Source organism: Onychomys torridus, chromosome 11 (assembly GCF_903995425.1).
Source record: "Onychomys torridus chromosome 11, mOncTor1.1, whole genome shotgun sequence".
Lineage (NCBI taxonomy): Eukaryota > Metazoa > Chordata > Mammalia > Rodentia > Cricetidae > Onychomys > Onychomys torridus.
In genome coordinates this window covers 24,801,532-24,821,368 of record NC_050453.1, presented here as the reverse complement: position 1 = coordinate 24,821,368, position 19,837 = coordinate 24,801,532, and the positions used below count along the sequence as shown (strand labels likewise).

General features: G+C 44.3%; 1 protein-coding gene across 2 annotated transcripts in view; it reads right to left on the bottom strand.

Annotated features, from left to right (window-relative positions):
- Window positions 1-19,837, bottom strand: part of Ddr2 (discoidin domain receptor tyrosine kinase 2) — a 119,957-nt gene that overhangs the window by 45,841 nt on the left and 54,279 nt on the right. The window lies entirely within an intron of this gene.

Genomic DNA, 19,837 nt, shown 5'->3' with positions numbered 1-19,837 from the left:
AAAAGAACATAGGAGTCAGCTGAAAGATCTCCCAGTAATCAAAGCTGAAACAATTTGATCAGCAAAATAAATAAATGAGTATTAGATTATAACTCAGCATATAAAATAAATATCCACAAGTCCGTGCTGATGTAAATAAATGACTGAATAAACAAATGAGAGAGAACAGCCCAGTTCCCATGAAAAGGGATTCTAAATAATTTATGTAGCTAATCTACTTTTTAAGGAAGTGGAGTCTCACCACTCCCCACTTTCAACTCCTTATGCATAAGTTGCACACAGTAACTTGCTTCCAAAGGGTTCAGCATGAGCCTGGAGAAGGGAAGGAGAGCATCTTTTCAGTGGGGAAATCTGCCAAACTACTTAGTGTCAGGTACTGCGGTTACATAACATCAGTTCTGAAATGTCATTGTGACCATGCCTGTCCTTGATAGGATGTGATGGGAAGACACTTGAGGACCACGGTCCCGATCCACAAACCACGGCCTTTGTCTATTCATGAGGAAAACAACAGGCAAATTCTAAGTGAGGGACTTTCTACAAGAGTCCCAACTGATGCTCAGTGCTGACAGTCAACCAAAACAAGAGAACCCAAGAAACTGTCACCGCTAATGGGAGGGAAGGCAATAGGGACACTAAAGAAGATGTAATGGGTGACACACTGTATGGGTCCTGGACTTGGAAAAGGACACCAGGGGAAACGCAGGAAGTCAGAGTAAGTTGTAGCAATGCACCAACGGTGGTTTTCTCATTTGACAGACAGTAGTGATGTAAGATATTAACTCCTGCCAGGTACACAGGGATGTGACATACTGTCTTCACAAAGATTCCATAAATATGAAACTATTCTATCCTCCAGATAACACTGATAAACGGCAAGGAGAGAAAGCCCTGTAAGCTGGACTGAGTAGGGAAGACCTCCAGAAGACATCAGTAGGTTCCTGAAAGACAGGCAAGGTTTGAATGGGCAGTAAGAGAGAGGGCATAAGAAGGGGGCTGACGCAGATGAGCAGGGGGCAGTTTTTAAGTAAAAGAAACTTTCTGTGATGATTTCTAAATGGTAGTATGTTGATACACTTGAAAAACTTTTTATTTACTTTTGTTTGTTTAGTTTGTGTGGGGGGGTGTGGGGGTGTGTATGCACATGTGCATGCATCATGAGAGGATTACCTATAGACGTCAGTTCCCTCCTTCTATCACATGTGTGCTGGGATTTGAACTCAAGTCATCAGATGTGGCAGCAAGGGCCTTCACGCCCTGAGCCATCTCATCAATCCCTTAAAATCATCTTTTTTAAAATGTCTACATTAAGCCGGGCAGTGGTGGTGCACGCCTTTAATCCCTGCATTCAGGAGGCAGAGGCAGGCAGATCTTTGTGAGTTCAAGGCCAGCATGGGCTACCAAGTGAGTTCCAGGAAAGGTGCAAAGCTACACAGAGAAACCCTGTCTCGGAAAAAAAAAAGTCTACATTAACTTATTAATTAATTAATTATGTGTGCATGTTCACATGAGTGCATGTGGCAGTATGAGGACAACTCATGGGAGTCCATCCCAGATGGGTTCCAAGGATCAAACTCAGACCATAGAGTTTGGTGGCAACCACCCATACCCACTGATCCATCTCAACAGTCCTAAAAAAAAAATAATAATAATAAAGTTGGATATTCAGATGGTTTTCTTTACAGAAAATGGAGTCAAAGCAAGTTGAATGGAAGAGATAAATGTAACTCTGTGGAATGTGGTAGGGCCTGAGAGATCACAAAGATGGTGGGCATGTTTTCATTTCACGGACTTGGGTGTAATAAACACCTTCCATAGAGTCTCCCAGAAAACATTCCCAGAAGGAAAAACATATAAGTAAGTGTTGCTCATGACCATGATCTAAGGATGCCCTTCCATGGGATCTGTGTTTCTGTGTCCAGCCATCTAGAAACCTCTTATTAAGGGTTTCTGCCCATACATTTCTACACTTCATAACCCTTCCCGGTCCCACAGAGACTATCTCCTACATCTCACGTCTCCTTTTCACCAATCTACACATGAAACTTACCTCTACGTTATCATAAAGTTATCTGTTGACCATTAGCTTCTTCTACAAACTATGCATTCAGAGAGGTCTTGTCTTGTTTCCTTTTTTATTTACTTGTTTATTTGTTTATTTTTGGGATGGGATTTCTCTGAGTAGCCCTGGCTGTCCTGTAATTTACTCTGTAGACCAGGCTGGCCTCAAACTTGGAGATATGCCTGCCTCTGTCTCCATACACCTCCCCACACCCTACCAGAAAAAAGTAGTTTTTAACTGAACTAAACCAGACTTACTAGGTCTTATTTATTTCCCTTTTGGTATTGTTGCTTGGTTTCAGGTTGTGAGTCTCTAACATCAGTGATAATTTTTCCCCTTTTCTTAAAAATCAAGGTGAACAGTAGCTAACTAACCAACCCAGAAGGATCATAACAGATCTAAACAGCCTGTCCCTGTAGCAAATGCATCTAATGTCCCAGGGAACGTTGCACTGATAGTCACTCAATGGAGTATGCTTTTACTGATAACATAGCTGAGGAGAAAATGGTTAAATTCCAGGTTACAGCACAGATAAGCAAACCAGCTTATCTAGGGTCCCATGACTCCAGAGTCCACCTGGCATCACTGCCACTGCAATCCTTCCATTTGTCTCTCATTCTATTCTATCCTTTTCTCAAGCCTCTCCTCCCTTTCCAGCTCAGTCACAACGGGGCCTCTCATTTATTTCTTCTATATTTTTTTTTTTTTTTTAGTTTTTTACTTTTATTATTTTCTAACTCTCTTTTTATTTATTCTTTGTGTCTTTCACATCATGCATCTCAATCCCATTCATTTCCCATCCCTGTGTATCCACTCTCTGCCCTTGCAGCAACCCCCCACCCCTCCCACAATAAAATTTAAGTGAAAAAAGAAAAGAAAAGAAATGGGGGGAACATCTCGTCATGGAAGCTGTAGTGCGATGCAGTGAGTCACATAGTTCTATCTTGTTGTGCCTAAGAGCCTGTGTCAAACTTTTTCCTCTTTGTTGGCCTGAGTTTCTAGTCAATGGTCACTTCTGCATCTAAATGTTCTGGCTTGATTGCTAATGCACTGAAAACATAGTATTTCTATACAGTAATGACTGTGGTGTCAACTATGTATGGTTACTGGGACTACTTGGTGTCCTTTCTGTAAGTTCAATGTTACTGTGTTTAAAACACTCACCAGAGAGGCCTGATAAACACCATTGTTGACTCAAATGCTCAGTCATGATATCTGGCTAATCTGAATTTTTTTGCCCTAAAAAGAACTTTCTTCAAGGATTCCTATGAGCAGGCAAACCCCTCTAGATGAATTGTCTCAAGGATTTCAAGGATTCAATATTTACTCATGTGGCATATGCATGGAGCTCAAAGCACATGTGGAAATGTTAGCAGATGGGAAAATTCTGTTTTTGTGACTAACAACTTGAACCTCTTTGACAATTTATTCATGTCTGAAAAAATGAAATAAAATTCAAAATGCAAATGCCCCTGGTCAGAGTATTACCTTTCACTCATTTATTCATCAATTATTTTGTAAATGTCCCCTCACATGGGATACATACATCTTATATGTCAGAGGAGGGCTGGGGAGATGGCTCGGACAATACTGTATTCTGCAAGAGCATAAGGACCTGAGTTTGACCTCCCAGAATCCATGTCACTAAAAGACACTGGCACAGCTGTAAATTCCATTACTGAGGAGGCAAAGACAAGAGGATCCAGACCCAAGTCTGTGAGTTCCATATATAGTGAGAGACACTGACTCAAAAAAAAAAAGAAAAGAAAAGAAAAGAAAACAAGAAGTGTGATCAAGGAAGGTATCCAACACTGACCTCTGGCCTTCACACATACTTTTGTGAACACATAAATAAAAATAAACAAGTCAGACAAGATAATCATCCTCACGGAGCTTATAGTATGCAAATAAATAATAAATAAATAATGAAAAGACACACGGGTGGCAACTGACAGGCCCAGTGCTCCAAATCATTTCTTCCTCATTCAACCTTGTAATAAACAGGACACTCTGGAGTGTGAAGAGGATCCCTGCAGAGTAAAGAAAACAAGACTGAATACTGCATCTGTCGGGGAGCTGTTCTGGGAAGGTGTGCAGTAACCTCCTCTAAGCCTGCAAGTGGCTCAGAGACAGACAGACAGACAGTGAAGAGGCGGGGCAGCCAGGAGCCATTCACGAATAAACAAGCATTTGACAAATAAACAACTGAAAAATGGGACATAGAAAATCAGTGACTTTCCAGTGATTCAGTAGCCTTTTCAAAAGCAAAACCCAAGGCATATCCACACCTCATACAAAAATAAAGAGCCCAAAATATAAAGATAGCACAATAATTCCCACACTTGGGAGGCAGAGACAGATGGATCTCTATGAGTTTGAAGCCAGCCTGGTTTACAGAGAGAGTTCTGGGGCAGTCAGGGCTACACAGACAAACCCTGTCTGGGGGGGGGGGGGGGGACAAAGGAGGAGAAAAAAAGGATCTCAAGAAAGTACATGAATTTTCCATAAGCTAAAGGAAAGAAAGACTTACATGAAAAAGTATGGAAAGCGAAATCAAAAGAAGAAAAAAAATGATAACATTTTCCACAAAAATTCAAAACATCCTAGGGATAAAAGGAAAAAGATATCATAAACTTACAGATAAGCAGTGAACAAAGGTAAATATTTGAAACTATAATACAAAACAACTTCTGTTGTAAAAAGCCACTAGAAACATGGGCCAAATAAATAAAAAAAAAAAAAAAAAAAAAAAAACAATGGAGGAAGGGAACAGTACACTGCATCAAAAAGTATTTGAGCTCAAAAACCCAGAAAGCCAAACATCAAAGCATTGGTCTCACCAGCTTGTCCAGTGTGGTGATGTGAGATTTGATAATGATGTGGTGAAATGCAGGCTCCACAATGAGCCATTGTTCATGAATTAGAGGATAACTTAGCTAAAATGGCACCGCATAGCTTGCTTGTTATTTATCCCAGAGAAAGAGTTGTGGGTAAATACAGTGTGTGTGTACAAACAAGTGCTTTGCAGCATGTTTTCTAAGTAACAAAAAACTTGGAAAGGTATCTATCAACAGAGGGATGCTATAAACTATACTGTTCCTAACTATAAAATACTTAATGACGGTGAAAAAGAATGAATTCCAGAGACTGGAGAGACAGCTCAGCATGTAACAGCATTTACTGCTCTTGCAGGGGACTCAGGCTTATCTCCACCACTCACATTACAACTCACAACCTACTGTAGCTCCAGTCCCAGGGGGATCCAGTGCCCTCTGTTGGCTTCTGTGGGCACTACACATATACATACATGCAGGCAAACCACTTATACACACAAAATAAATACATCTTTAAAATAAAAAAGAATGAATTACAGCTATATATGGTGTCATGGCTTACCACTCATGACATGTTGTTAGATGAACAAGAAGGCTGCAAAGGCTCTGTGAAGCATGCTATATATTTTTATGGACACACACATTTATATATTCAATAGAAAAGCTGAAAGGTGAATCACCACACTGGTAACAGTGATTTCTCGCAGAGCTGGAGATGAGAGATAGACTGCAGAATTCAGCAAAAGGACTTGTGAATGACTGCCATATGAAGACTGTCTTATTCATAATAATTCAATTGTTTCATGTCTATGTGTATATGCTGTATGTGCATATATAGAAATGTTTGCATGTATAAGAATATGCACATACATGTGTGTACATGTGTGTAGAGAAAAGAGGTTGACATCAACTGTCTTCCTGGATCATTCTTCACTTTATTCACTGTAGCAGACTCTCTCACTGAACAGGAGCTCACTAATGCAGCGAGTCTGACTAGTTAGCTCCAGGAATTCCCTGTATGCAGTGAGATTTCAGGCAGGCTGCCACACCCACATGGCTTTTATGTGGGTTCTGGAGATGCAAACTTCCATCCTTACACTTCTATGACAAGCCCTTTATCCTTTGAGCTGTCTTCCCAGCCCATCATTTGATTTTTAAAAGGAGAATGTGTTCTTGGTTCATGTCACTTATAATAGCTTTTCTAACAAAAACATAAAAACATTATTCCTGGCATCAGGCTATCAGGCTATCAAGATACTTTCCAGACAATTCTGTATATTCCAGAATGGGAGGTGTTGGGGCAGCATGGCCTGTACCTCCAAGAGTCACTTGAACTACTCTGAGATAGTATTGATCTGGCATGTGGGAGCAGAAAATGGTCAAGGATCATCTTGTATCTTTCTAGTTTAGAATGTTGAGTCTCTTTCAAATGTACCATGTCATGGTCCTCACAGTCATGTGGAGGGGAATTACCATCTTCCTTCTCCAAAGCTGGAAAACACGCTTGCTTCGCCCACAGCCTGAAGAGTCTCACTTGGTCTGGCTGCTGTTCCCTACCTAGCACTCTGAGTCCACTTCACATCTTTACCCATCTGTCTTGTCTACCAAGTCAGATGACGAGTCACCGAAGACCAGGGATCCTGCTTTCCCTACTTCAAAATGAGGTTGATTTTCTCCTACCCTGGGCCATTAAGTTAACACTGGTTCCAGTTCCCCTAATGCCAAGGTCAGCACTTCTCTGCCCAGAGTCCAACACTTTCCAAGGGACATCAGTGGACTGTGGCTCAAAGAGAATATGTGGTAAAGAATCCCATTTTTTCCCTCTCTTAACTCTCAAAATCCTCTTCCTTTCCCCGTGTTCAATGAGTACTCCTAATTGAACATAGAGGAAGCCACAGTTCAGGACTTCCCACAAACTCTGCAAGATCTTCTGGAAGATTATTGGCTCTCTACCTCTGGACAGTCCACACCAGGATTTAGACATGCTAGGAAGTCAGGAAAAAAACAGAAGGTCAGCCAGGAGTGTGGCAGTCACACCCAGAAATGAGCAACTCTTTGGGGTGGGGTGGGGGCAGGGGAGAGGAGTATGTTAAATCCAACTTCTTACTCTGAACTCAGACGAGCTTACAAAAGCCTCTCTCAACCATTGTCAAGGCCAGCCACTTCACAGAGAAGAGTCAAGCCTGTTCAAGCCTGCTCTACAGAAGGCTTGTACATCCAGTCAATCCTTGGAGTCTTTTGGCATTACAAAATGAGAAGTTTAAACAGCTTTGCTCAGGCTGGAGAGATGGCTCAGTGGTTAAGAGCACTGGCTGCTCTGTCAGAGGCCCTGAGTTCAATTCCCAGCAACCACATGGTGACTCACAACTATCCATAGTGGGACTCTGATGCCCTCTTCCAGCATAAAGTTGTACTTACACATAGAGCACTCATATACATAAATAATTTTTATTAAAAAATGCATTTAAACAGCTCTGTTCTTCCCAAGCCCCTCAGAGAAAACAAAACTCTCAGATGTCGAGTTCTTTGTAGCTTCATGTGTGAATATTAGCAAAACCCATCCTTTTCTCTGAATCAGAACTGAATAACTATCCATCCCACCTTAAGAAACATTTGAGCTTACTTAATATGTAAATCATTAAATGCTTATCCCCATCACAGAATAGTTCTTTCAAAAGAACTTTGCTTGATGATTTAGAATAACAGATCCTACATAGTACATTTAAAATAACATTTGACATTTTAAAAGTGTTCCATCAACTTATCAAAGTTGTAAATCATTGAGTGAGTTGCCGGGCCCTGCTAAAGGAATAAGGACTAGGCATCCATAAACAGCAAATCCATTTAGTGCATTCAAAATATGATTCGCACTAAAACCCAGTTTATAACCAACTGTTCAGGTGTGTGGCTTATGTTCCAAACAGAGCATTTCTGGTTCAGCTGGTGGCTCTTCTTCCAATATTGTCCATTGTCCCAGACCCAATAGCTAGGGACAACCTGAGATGATGCTGGCTTCGGTGAAGAATTAGTATCCAAAGATTTCCTTCAAGGACCTTGATGAAGCCTGTGTCAAGGACCACAGAGGAAATGCTGCCTTCTAAGAAAATCAGCTCTGCCCACGTCCCTGGCAAGTCCAAGGTGTGGGCAGAAATGAGATAAAAGGACTTCAGGCAATCTGGCACAGGCACCTCTGTACAGATATAACTGTATGCCCCCTATGTGTACATGTGTGGAAAATTCGGCTTTGGTGAGGAGGAATCTCATACACACCTATTTAACTTAGAGGACATTGGAGGGCATTCAAGACTTGTTTTTCCTCTCTGCTGAGTAACTTCCATTTCAAATTTAACAAATATGAAGAGTCATCTTTGGAGTATCTCATATTCAGCAGACAAATATGCAGAAATGACTTTGGTTTGGGTAAAAGGTCCCCAGACACATATACACACAAGCAACAAAATTTGCCAAACATATTCATGTTTATCTTGATTCCTGAGGATGTGTCAAAGTCTTCCTTACTCCCAACTTCCCCCTGGGTCTACTGGCCTTGTTCTTCTCCATGTGATGCCCAAATCCCAGAATCACCCAACACACGCCCAAAGACTCAAGATGTGACTCGGGTGACCTGGGGTGACCCGCATTGCTTGCATGGAACAGCGAGTGCTACTTCTGTCTTTGTCTGAGGAGTTTGTTTCCCTTTACCTCTGTATTTTCATCTGTAAAATGGAGACAACTAGAATTTGTAAAGTAGTTGAAGGAAAGAGTGATCCAGACAGCTTTCATTACCTCATTCCCCTTCTAGGAACAGGAGATGGTAAAAAGCAAATTCACTGTTGCAGAAGATGCCCCTCTTCCTGGGCAGAGAGTGATCACTAGTCACAGACCCTTGTGTAACATCATCCACCTATTTTCATCTGTATATTACACTCCGTTGCAATGTTAAACCTAAATATTGTCACAAGATTTCCAGGAGGAAGAGGCAGATAGCATAAATACAAAATGAAGGTAGAGATCTTTCCAAACACAAAACAATGGTCAGCACTGCACACAATGCAATGTCCTTTGGCTTGCCAAGACCTTCGACATGACCTTGCTAAGTCTTATCAAGCCCTGGATCTTCATACACACACACACACACACACACACACACACACACACGCACACGCACACGCACACGCACACGCACACGCACACGCACACGCACACACCCCTCTCACTTTCAAACATGATCCGATATGTGAATCTTGTCTTTCACAGCCTCTCTTGTTTTCTTTCCCCATCCCACCCCTACCCCAGTTCCTCATGAGCAGAGGACGATCTCTCCAAAGCTTGGGACAAGGAAGGTCAGCATGAGGGACGGTGGCAGGAGGGCTTGGAAGATGCCAGAGGAAGAAATTTCTAGTTTTCAAAACCACAGAACCACAGCAGTGAAGGCTTTAAGAGACCTGAGACCTTGTCTTTCCCAATGCTCCTCAGTTACATGACCTTTCTCCAGGACCCCAGAGACAAGGTCAAACTTCTCATCTAGACTGGCCATCATTCCCTATTCCTCTGCCTCTCCTGGCCCAGCTACTTGATCTTTCTTCCTAAAATGTGGAGCCACACACATCTTCTTTAGGTTCTGTTTGCTTATTTTAAAACCAGAATAGTTACTAGGAAAATCTCTATGGTGGTTTTAAAGTGTTTCCACGGACCGTTTTTACATTCTCACTGAGTCTCATACCTAATTGTTCTCCCTTGAATATAAGCTTAACTGAGTCGCATCTAGCAAAATGAAGGGGTAGAAAATGATGCTTGTGAAACTGTATCCTTAAAGGCCATCTGGTCTCTTTCCTAGGACTGCTACCCTGGAACCCCAGCCACCATGTTGTGATGAAGCCGGGACCACACAGAGAAGTCACATGTAGGAGTTCTCGCTGAGGTCCCACGGGACAGCAGTATCCATTCTCAAACTTGGGAGAGAGGAACCCTCCTGGGCAAGCCCCACCACAGCAACTTCCTGCAACTTTAAGGCAGGCTCTGAGCATGACCAACTTAGCTGAGCCCTGTCACCTAAGCAGAGCCATGTGAGAAATGATGATTGTTGCCTTGTCTCACTAGGTTTTGAGGCAACCTAGTGTCAAGCAAAGAATAACTTACAAGGACTCGCTCCAGGAAAGCTCACCTGCCACTAAGTGAAGTGCCTGTTTCTTAATATTGCCTAGATTTTAATTCATCACCAGTGTGTTCGTGGTCTGGACACTCAGGATGAGGATTTAGGTCATAGGGTAAAGATGTCAAATGGGAAAGAGTGACTAGCAAGGACTCCGGGTGGGTGACAAACTGCCTTGCTCTTGAGATCTCAGTGCTGAGTCCCAAAGCAGCATCTGGTCCAGTTCTCATTTCATCCTTTGACCTCTGGGTGGCACACCCGATTCTCCCCCTCCTGGCTGCTCCTTCTCCATCACTTTGTCTGAAGCCGAACTCTCCCGGCTTCTGTAGAACGTTGTTGTCTCTACCTCTCACCACCTAGAGGGCCCTGGGCTCCCCTGGACCTTGGTGCCTTGGTCCTCATCTGTGAAAACGAGGGTAATAATGGCACCTGTCCCTAAGGAATGTTGTAAGGACAACACATAAAAAGGGCTTTAGAAAGCTGGGCAGTGGTGGTGCACAGGTTTAATCCCAGCACTCAGGAGGCAGAGCAGGTGGATCTCTTAACAGTTAACTCTGCAGCTCTCACACGATTGAGCCTGTATGATAATGAGTATTCAGAGATGGGTAATGGCAGGGGGGGCATTCACCAACCTAAGACAGAACATCTGTGTGGCCTGGACAGGTGTCTCCATGATGGGTAAGGTGACCTGCTGACATCCCACGCAACCTAAGTCAGAAGCTCATTTTTTTAGTAAAAGGGGGGGAACCTGTAGGTCCCTGTCTCCCCCCCCCCCCCCCCCCCGTTTTGGGTAACTGTTGCCTTGCTTGCCGACCTTGACCTTGATATCCTCCCTATGCTAATTCCCTGTGAGATTCCACCCTCCTGAATGCTTAAGGGAAGCTCCTTGTCTGTGTATCCAGCATATTGGGTGTTAACAGCTTAGATGCAAGATTGTAAAACATCAGGATCGGGGGTAGGGATTTAGCTCAATGGTAGAGCGCAAGGCCCAGGGTTCAATTCTCAGCTAAAAAAAATAAAAATAAAATAAAAATAAAAACATCGGAAGCAAACTTCTGCCCTCCGGGGTTCTCCCATTGTGCTGTAAGCCTGTATTTAAGACCTCCTCCCTCCTTCAATAAATGGCATTCGACATAGAAGAAGAAGAAGAAGAAGAAGAAGAAGAAGAAGAAGAAGAAGAAGAAGAAGAAGAAGAAGAAGAAGAAGGGATCAAGATCATGATGGGAAAACCCACAGACCGGTGCTAGCTGGAGCTCACTGACTCTGGACTGACAGCTCGGGAACCTGCATGGGACTGAAATAGGCCTGCTGAATGTGGGTGACAGTTGTGTGGCTTGATCTGTTTGTGGGGTCCCTGGCAACAGGGCCAGGACTTATCCCAGGTGTATGAACTGACTTTTTGAAACCCATTTCCTGTGATGGGATAACTTGCTCTGCCTTGATATAATGGGGGAGGGGCTAGGCTCTCCTTCAACTTGGTATGCCAGACTTTGTTGACTACCATAGGAGGCCTTACTCACTCTGAGGAGTGGATAGGGATATAATGGGAGGGAGGTGAGGAAGCAGGAGAAGGGGAGGTAGGGGGAACTGGGGTTGATATGTAAAATGAAAAAATTTTAATAAATAAATATATTTAAATACAAAAAAAAAAAAAAAAAAAAAAAAAGCTGGGCTGTGGTGGCGCACACCTTTAATCCCAGCACTCAGGAGGCAGAGCAGGTGGATCTCTGCGAGGCTAGCCTGGTCTACAGAGTGAGTTCCAGGATAGCTAAAGCTACACAGGGAAACCCTGTCTAGAAAACATAACATAACATAACATAACATAACATAACATAACATAACAACAATAGGGGGCTTTAGAATAGTGTACATGAATGTGAATAATTATTTGAATCTCTCCCCCACCCCCAACCCCCGCCGTGTGTGTGTGTGTGTGTGTGTGTGTGCGCGCGCGCGAGTGCATATGCATGCCTGTGCAGGTGCATGTGTTCATGTTGGTGGAGGACAGAAGTCTGCATAAGGTGTCTCACTCAAGCACTCTCCTCATATTTTGAGACATGGAGTCTCTGAATCTGAAGCTTGATAGTTCAACTAGCCTGGCTAGCCAGGAAGCACCAGACATCCTATGTCTGCCTTTCCAGTGATGGGATCATAGGCATGTCTTAGTCACTGTTCTATTGCTGAAGAGACACCATGGCCAAGACAAATCTTAAAGCATTTACTTCAGGGATTTCTTACAGTTTCAAAGGTTTTGTCCATGATCATCATGGCAGGGAGTATGGCAGTATGCATGACATTGGAGAAGTAGCTGAGAGCTACATCCTGATCTGCAGGCCAGGAGTGCAGGCCGTGGGTCTGGCATGAGCTTCGGAAACCTCCAAGCCCACCCCCAGTGATACACCCCTTCCAACAAGGCCACGCCTCCTAATACTTCTAATCTTTTCAAACAGTTCCACTCACCGCTGACTAAGCATTCAAATATATGAGCCTAAGAGGGCCATTCCTATTCAAACCACTATAAGACGTGTGCCTTTTTCTTCTTAAACATCAGTCCTGGGGATCAAACTTGAGTGTTACTAAAGGAAGTCATGACACCACTGTCTTTCTTAGATTCCCAATGCAAAGCACCGAGTGTGATGATAATCAGTGAACACACTGGGGCAGCTGATAGGGTGGTGTAGGATTCCTTGATAACCTGAAGTATCTACTGTCCTGTTGCCCTCTCTGCCAACAACGGAGAAGACAGAGAACACTTGCTTCTTCTACTAAGCATTTCCCCCCTTATAGCACACCCCAGAGGCGATCATGTCTCCTCCCTTGCTGGATCCATCGACTCAGCAGATAACCTCATGGTAACCTGCACCCCAGTTGTGTCTGTGTCTGACTGTGAGTCTTGTGAGTCCTCAACAACACTTTCAGTGTCTCAAGGGCACAAATACCTTGCTCTCTTAAGGTTTTTTCTTTTTTTTTTTAGCATAATGATAAACATTTATGGAGCACTTACCAGATACCAGGTCATGTGCTAACCTTTGTATGAGACACTTTCAGTCCAGAGCCCCTGGAGGATTTTGGACCAGTGAGGACAGAAACAGAAGCTGCCAGCAAACCTCCCTGTGGGCCTGAGTTCTACCTCCAGCTCTACCACAGATTCCCCTAGAGTCTGGACAGAGGTGCAGTTCCTTAAAGGGCTCTGCTCCCTCTTCACAGAAAGAATTGGGATAAATGAGAGCGGAGGGATTCCAAGCTGCCTCTCAGCCCCAGTGCTCTGAAGTTTTTAAGTAATATTTTAACTTATTTTTAACTTTTTTATACATGTACACCCCTACTCCACACCTCCACTCCTCCTGTCCTCACATGCCCTTCTGCTACCCCAACGTCTCCTTCTTTATTATATAGCCATTAATTCAAATTAGTGCTGCCCGCATGCATACGGTTGTGTGGTCATCCACTGGAGTATAGAGACATATATGGAGTATCAATGTCTATGTCCCCAAAGAAAAACAATGCCCCTCTCCAGCCATCAACTGCATCCTAGTAGGGGTGGAGCTCCAGGAGCCCCTTCTCCATCCATCCTGGAATGCTGACTGGCTTGACCTAGTGCAAGTTTTGTGCAGGGGACCACAGCTGCCGTGAGTTCCTGAGTATAACGGCCATGTCATATCTAGAAGACAGCATTTCACAGCGCCCCTCCATCCCCTAGCTCCTACATTCTCTCAGCCCCTTCTATGATGTTCCCTGACCCTGAGATGAGGAGGGTCTAGACATAGCTGTCCCGTTTAGGGACAGGCATTCTACAGTCACTTGTTCTCATCACTTTGACCAGTTATGAGTATCTGCATTACCCACTGTCCACTGCAAACAAACAAACAAACAAACAAAACAAAACAAAACAAAACAAAAAAAAAACACAGCTTCTCTGACCAAGGTTGTTGATGCTCTCTACGCTGTCAGTCATGGTTCCAAACACTGTATAGGGCCCACTGTAGCTTAGCAGAGCTGACCTCAGTTCAGGAGGGATGTGGTTCCTATCCAGCCCAGGCACATGCCGTCTACCAGTAATAAGAGCTTTGGTTGCTCTACACATCACAAAGCACCAGGACAGCCTGGTTTCATCAGAACTCCTCACCCAGTCCACAGAGGAAATCTCTGCCAGACCCCGGCCAGAGGGGAGATGGTAAGAGACACCCACAGTCTCTTTCGGAAACCCATTGGCTCCTGTCTGGAATGAAAATCACCAATGGTGAAGGCTGCTAAGAGTCAGTCTGCTGAGCGGGCTGCAAGGTCACTCTGGGACAGAGAGGAAACCCTGGCTGGAGTCAGATTTGAGATCTGAACTCACCAGGGAAGAGCTGGTGCCAAGCCTGAGGCTGCGGGAACCACGGCCTCTCACCTCTGGGAGAGACAGCGAAAGTGCAGCCAAAGATCCCCACAGAAACAAGGCTAGCTAACAGCTCCCTCTGGGTCCTGGAAGCATCTTCAAAGTAGAGCAAGCCATAGTCAAACAGGAAGAGAGGCAAGCCTGCAGATAGGATTGGAATTTGAGACTGGATCTCTCCAGGCTGTGCCTTGGGGCATGTCTTCAGGGGGCTGTGGCAGACCTAGAAGCAGAATCTAAAATTATGCCATTTGGTTCACCATAGAGAGCCTGCAGTAAACTCATCAGGTTAACTGGTCCACGGCTGTTCAGAGGTCTCATAGTCAGTGCTGAATGCTGGGCTGACTCTGGAACTCACGGTGAAATCCCAGCCCCTTTGTGTGATGGTATTGGAGCATGTGACACGTCACTCCATCTTGACGGAGATCTTTTGGTGCCGTTTATAAAAGCACTCTCCTACTCACTCCTCTTTGAAAAGACTCCAAAGCTAGGACTGGACTCAAGAAGCCCAGCACTCGGAAAGCTAAGGCAGCATGGTTGCTGTGAGGTGGAGGCCAACCTGGGCTACATTGTGAGACCTTATCTGAAAAACATAAAGAAAATAAAAACAAGACCCTCTAGAGAGAGAGCTCCCCTCACCTGCTCTACCATGTTAGAACAGTTATAAGGAGCTATCCATAATGTTACCAGTTAACAGTCCTAAAATAGTGAGACCTTCTGACCTCTGACTCTTGGTTCCTCCCATGTTTTGTTTGTCTTCAGACACTTCCCACCCACCGCCACCCCTAACCCCCACCTCATCTCCCTGAATCCTAAATGATTCATCAGGGTGCAGAACGCCACCAAAACACAAATGCACACTGCTCAGAGTTCCTCTGGTTTCTTCTCACTGCTCACACTGAGTGATCAGCTACGGAGGAGAACACATTAGTTTAATTGCACAGTATAAAGTTTCCCTCTCTGTCCTTAATACTAGCTATAGGGAACTCGATGGCATGAGCTGTGTCTGCCTTGTTCTCCACAGTGCCCTAGAAGTGCTTCATAGACTCTGATACCACAGCACAGTGTCTTCTCCATACTCTCCCTTCTTATGCCTTGCCATGACCCCAAATCCCAATAGTACAGGGCTCAAGTTCCATTTCTTCCAGGATTTGGGTTAGAAGGTGCATTTTTAAAAACATGTTTGGTAAGAGAATTATTGCACACTTACACTTCTGGGCAAATACTTCTTGTGTACAAGTTCACCTGTACACTACGGATGCTTAGCCAAATCACTTTTCCTAGAGTCCCAGCCCGGGCCTTCCTAAGAAAAAACTCCTCCAAGGGTGGATCTTCAGATAAACTGCATGATGTGCTTGACCCAAATCTCTGAAAGGGATGTGATGTGTGAAAGAGTACTAGGTCAGAGTCCTGGAGTCCACCAGAGGCCAGGTAGGTATGGTGCTCACAGTGTCCTGAGCCAGGGTAGAAGATCCAGGCAGGAGAAAAGTGGCAAATGGTTGGGTTATAGTTTAAAAAAAAAAAAACAGAATATAATGCAAAGTGTCAAGTAAGAGGTGGGCTGAGACTAATAAAGGACTGAAGATCACATGGTTAGAATCTTACAATATTGGAAAATTGGTAATGGGTGGGCTCAGGGCAAAGTCATAGTTACAGCTACTGGGATGGCAGCCACCTCTGCATGGCCTGTGGTGGTGGTGAAGAGCTCTCTCCTGAGGAATAATGTTTGTTTGCAAAGAGAGCATACAAACTTTGGCTAAGGTTAAGGCCCGTGCAGGATGTCACTCTCCTAACACCTTTCAAACCAACTGGTTCGACATGGTTAGGTAAGAACAAGAAGGATTAGGAGCTCTTTCTAAGGCTTGTCTAAAGCAGTTGTATGCAGATTCCAAACTCTCAACATTTAGGTTTAAGAATTTTAGAAAGAAGTTTGACCCTCTTGTTTTTATGTGTGCGTTATGAAACTAAACCTAAATTCCCTCTTCCTCCCTCTCCACCCTGCCCCTCTCTCCATCTCCAGTACTGGGGGTTGAGTTGAGAACGTTGTTTAGGGTAGAGAAACATACCATTCTTGAACTCCCACAACAGTTTTTCAATATGCTTCATATTTTTAGGCTGTATCTCAGTAAGTGACCCAAGCTGGCCTTGAATTCACCCTTCTGCCCAGGAAACCTTCAAAATGTTTGATCCTCTTGCCTCTGCCTCTTAAGTAGATAGGAAAACAGCCACCTGGCCCGGCTGAAAGCTGGGTTCTTCGGGTTTTTTGTTTTGTTTTATTTATTTATTTGTTTGTTTGTTTGTTTGTTTGTTTGTTTTTACCTTCATGAAATTGGTGGCCTTTGTAGGAATAATTAGTGATTTTTTACAGAAAGGAAGTTGAAACAAACTTAAAAGAAATTGAAAATACATTTCAAAGAAATACAGAGAATATGATTGTATATAACAGGCAGATGGACAGTTTGCAGAAACCAAATCTTAGAACCACAGTCACCCTCACACCATTCCCAACAGCAATAACTCCATCAAAGACATCAATTAGGGCAACTACTGGCATCAGGTCTTTGGGACAGAGTAAACCCTGTTTCTTTCACGAGTGAAACTGGGAAGAAGGAGCAATATCCGGGAATAAGGCAGAATCAAGTGAGCATCAACAATGCCATCTCTGATGCCGAGGCAGCCTCAAGTGTGCACACAACAGCAGCAGAGGGCCACCCACGCAGGACCTGGCAGAGCATCTTTCTGACAGCTTCCGCGACTCCAATCCCTTGGCTCTTCTTCTTGAACACCGTATCCCACCAACCTCCGCCACTGGATCCTTCTGCCTTCTGACCATTCTCCCTGCTCAGTTTTCTCCTTAGTTGACGCCAGCCTCCTGTTTCATGGGCAATGTGCCCTAAGAAGGACAAGTCCCAGGCAGATAGACAAACGGACACATTACAAACATCAGTGACTAACAAACCAGCAGATTCTCTTTTCAGTCTCAAAGAGGATGTCTTTAATAGCTAGTTGTGGTCACTATTATCAATGAGGACAGGCTCTCAAGGTAAGAATGTACAAGCCTAGCCCATCCTATCCTACATCCCTACCACACATCTTAACTCAGTGGTTGAAATGTGGGCTTTAGAACAAGCTGTGTCACCTCCAATTTCAACTCTGGCCTTGACTGTCTGTGGATTGTAAACAAGCTGGCGAATGCTCATGCCTAAGTTTTCTCATCCAGAAGTGGATTGCTACAACAGCATGGTCTGGTAGGACCTGCTTCAGGACTAAATGAGTTAATCCTTAAAACAGTGCTTGGCATCAAATCTTGCCTACTATTATTACAACTGGAGCTGTTTAAATGACTGGAACCAATCTCATTTCACAGCAGATGCATTCTGATTCTCCCTCGTACATGGCAGAGGCTCATACATATTAAACAATCCTGACATTACAATACACCTTGGCAGCAGAAACAAATACACCAAAAGCAAACAAAGAAGCCTGTCCTCTTCTACTATAATAAGAGGCAGTACATGCTAGCATTCACCAAATCTCTTACCTGGACTTATTTTCTCAAGTAGATCTAGTCCTACATACACTAGAAATGTGGGACACTTCAGTTGGTAGCAGCTGATCTTGGGGGCTCTAGAGTTTCAGTTTTGCCTGTTGAGGAGTTCTTGGGACCTGGATTCTATGACTTCTCTAGGAAATGGATTTAGCCCAACATTTGGGCTGTTCTCTAAACAGCTAGGGGCAGGCCTTGGCTCTTTCAAATGGTCTGGAATTCCATCCCTTCTAAGAAACGCATATTCTAGCTGGTAATCCCAATCCATGAAATCCAACAAATTAATGGAGAAAGAGTTGTCACAAATGTGTTCTTTCTTCTTTGTTGAGCTCCCTTGTAAGAGCTTGATAAGATTTTGAATGAGAAGAGAAGACCTGCAGAGAAGGCAGCTGGGCACAAGGAGAGGGATCTGGCATCACAAGGCAATGGAGATACTGGGCCAGGGCAGAGCAGAGGTGTGGGCTCGGTAATTGGGAAGTGAATCTGCAGCCCCAAACAGAAGCCTAGCCTAGTCCACCTAGAGGCAGGGTGAGAAGAGTGCCTTTTCATCACAGAGCAGACAGCCTTGGCTGAGTAGGAAGCAAGAGCTGAGAAGAGGGCTTGGAGGTCCATAGCTTTCTTGGGTTTCAGGAGAAAGAGCTAAGGAAAGGCAGAGGTGTGGGTGGAGAGGAGTGGGCGGAGTCTACCTTAAGGAGGATGTGTCCTGGCCCCCTATCAGAAGGGTGTATCTTTCCATTTCCTTTGGGTCTGATGATTGGTGAGTTGCATGTCCCGCCATCACCTCCACCAAATGTGCATCCAATCAGTATCATTTTTCAAACCCTGGCCCAGATCTGGCTAGGGGGCCAGCCTTGAGAGCCAGAGACTCAGACTGAAGCAGGCAGGATCCCAGAGCTCCGTGGCAGGCTCAGCTCATGAAATAAGACACCCAGAAAGAGAAGCGGAAAGGAAAGTCACAGCCAAGCAAACACACCCTCAGCCTTGAGCACTGAGCCCAGAGGCCTGAGCGGGTGGAGAGCCTGCAGGGCAGGGTGGCCAGATGTTCCAGCTCAGTTTCTCTACAGGATCATCTGCTCTGCCCACATTTCCAAATGCTGCCACGGTGAACTTCTGCTAAGAGAAGCCTATTTTGGTGTTGTCTCTGTAAAAGATGCTGTCTCTGTGTCCCGTGTGGGTCGCTCTGTTGGACCCGAGGAATTCACCATGCCCTTCTCCCCTGCCCCTTAAACAGCACCGGAGGACAATGAGTGCACAGTGTTACAGGAATAGGCAGCAATAACCGGAAGGAGAATGCACGTAGCTCCAGCATGAGTTAGCTCAGATGTTTTCAATATGAGAGATGTAGAACCTAATGACAAAGACCTGGTACGTTTCAGGCCAGAAGTACTGGGTTCATTAGCTCAGTGACCTACTGCGTGACCCAGGACAAATCACAACCTCTCTCGGCCTTAATTGATCTGTAAGATGGGATGATGACATGGATCCCAAATGCCAATTGTTAGAATTAAATAATATAGTCTGCTTCACGCAGTTTGATATCTGTGTAGAGCAGCTGTTCAATAAACTGTGGCAGTGAGCAAAGTACCCCATGCATTCATCTTTACAACTCTCCAGTTAAACCTGCTGCAGGGGACTTCCGAAGACATTGACACCCGCTGCACAGCACAAGGATTACGTCCCTACATCCCCATTCAGCTCTCTTCCATTTTCCTACCTCACAATGATTAAAAGCTTCATTTCTCACTCGCTACAAAGACCTTTCTCCTGCTCTCCTGCCCTGCCACTCTCTCAGATGTGAAAAGCACCCATTTCTATATGAAAGGACAGTGACAAATTGGAAGGAATATCCACTCCACTTGCCAAAAGC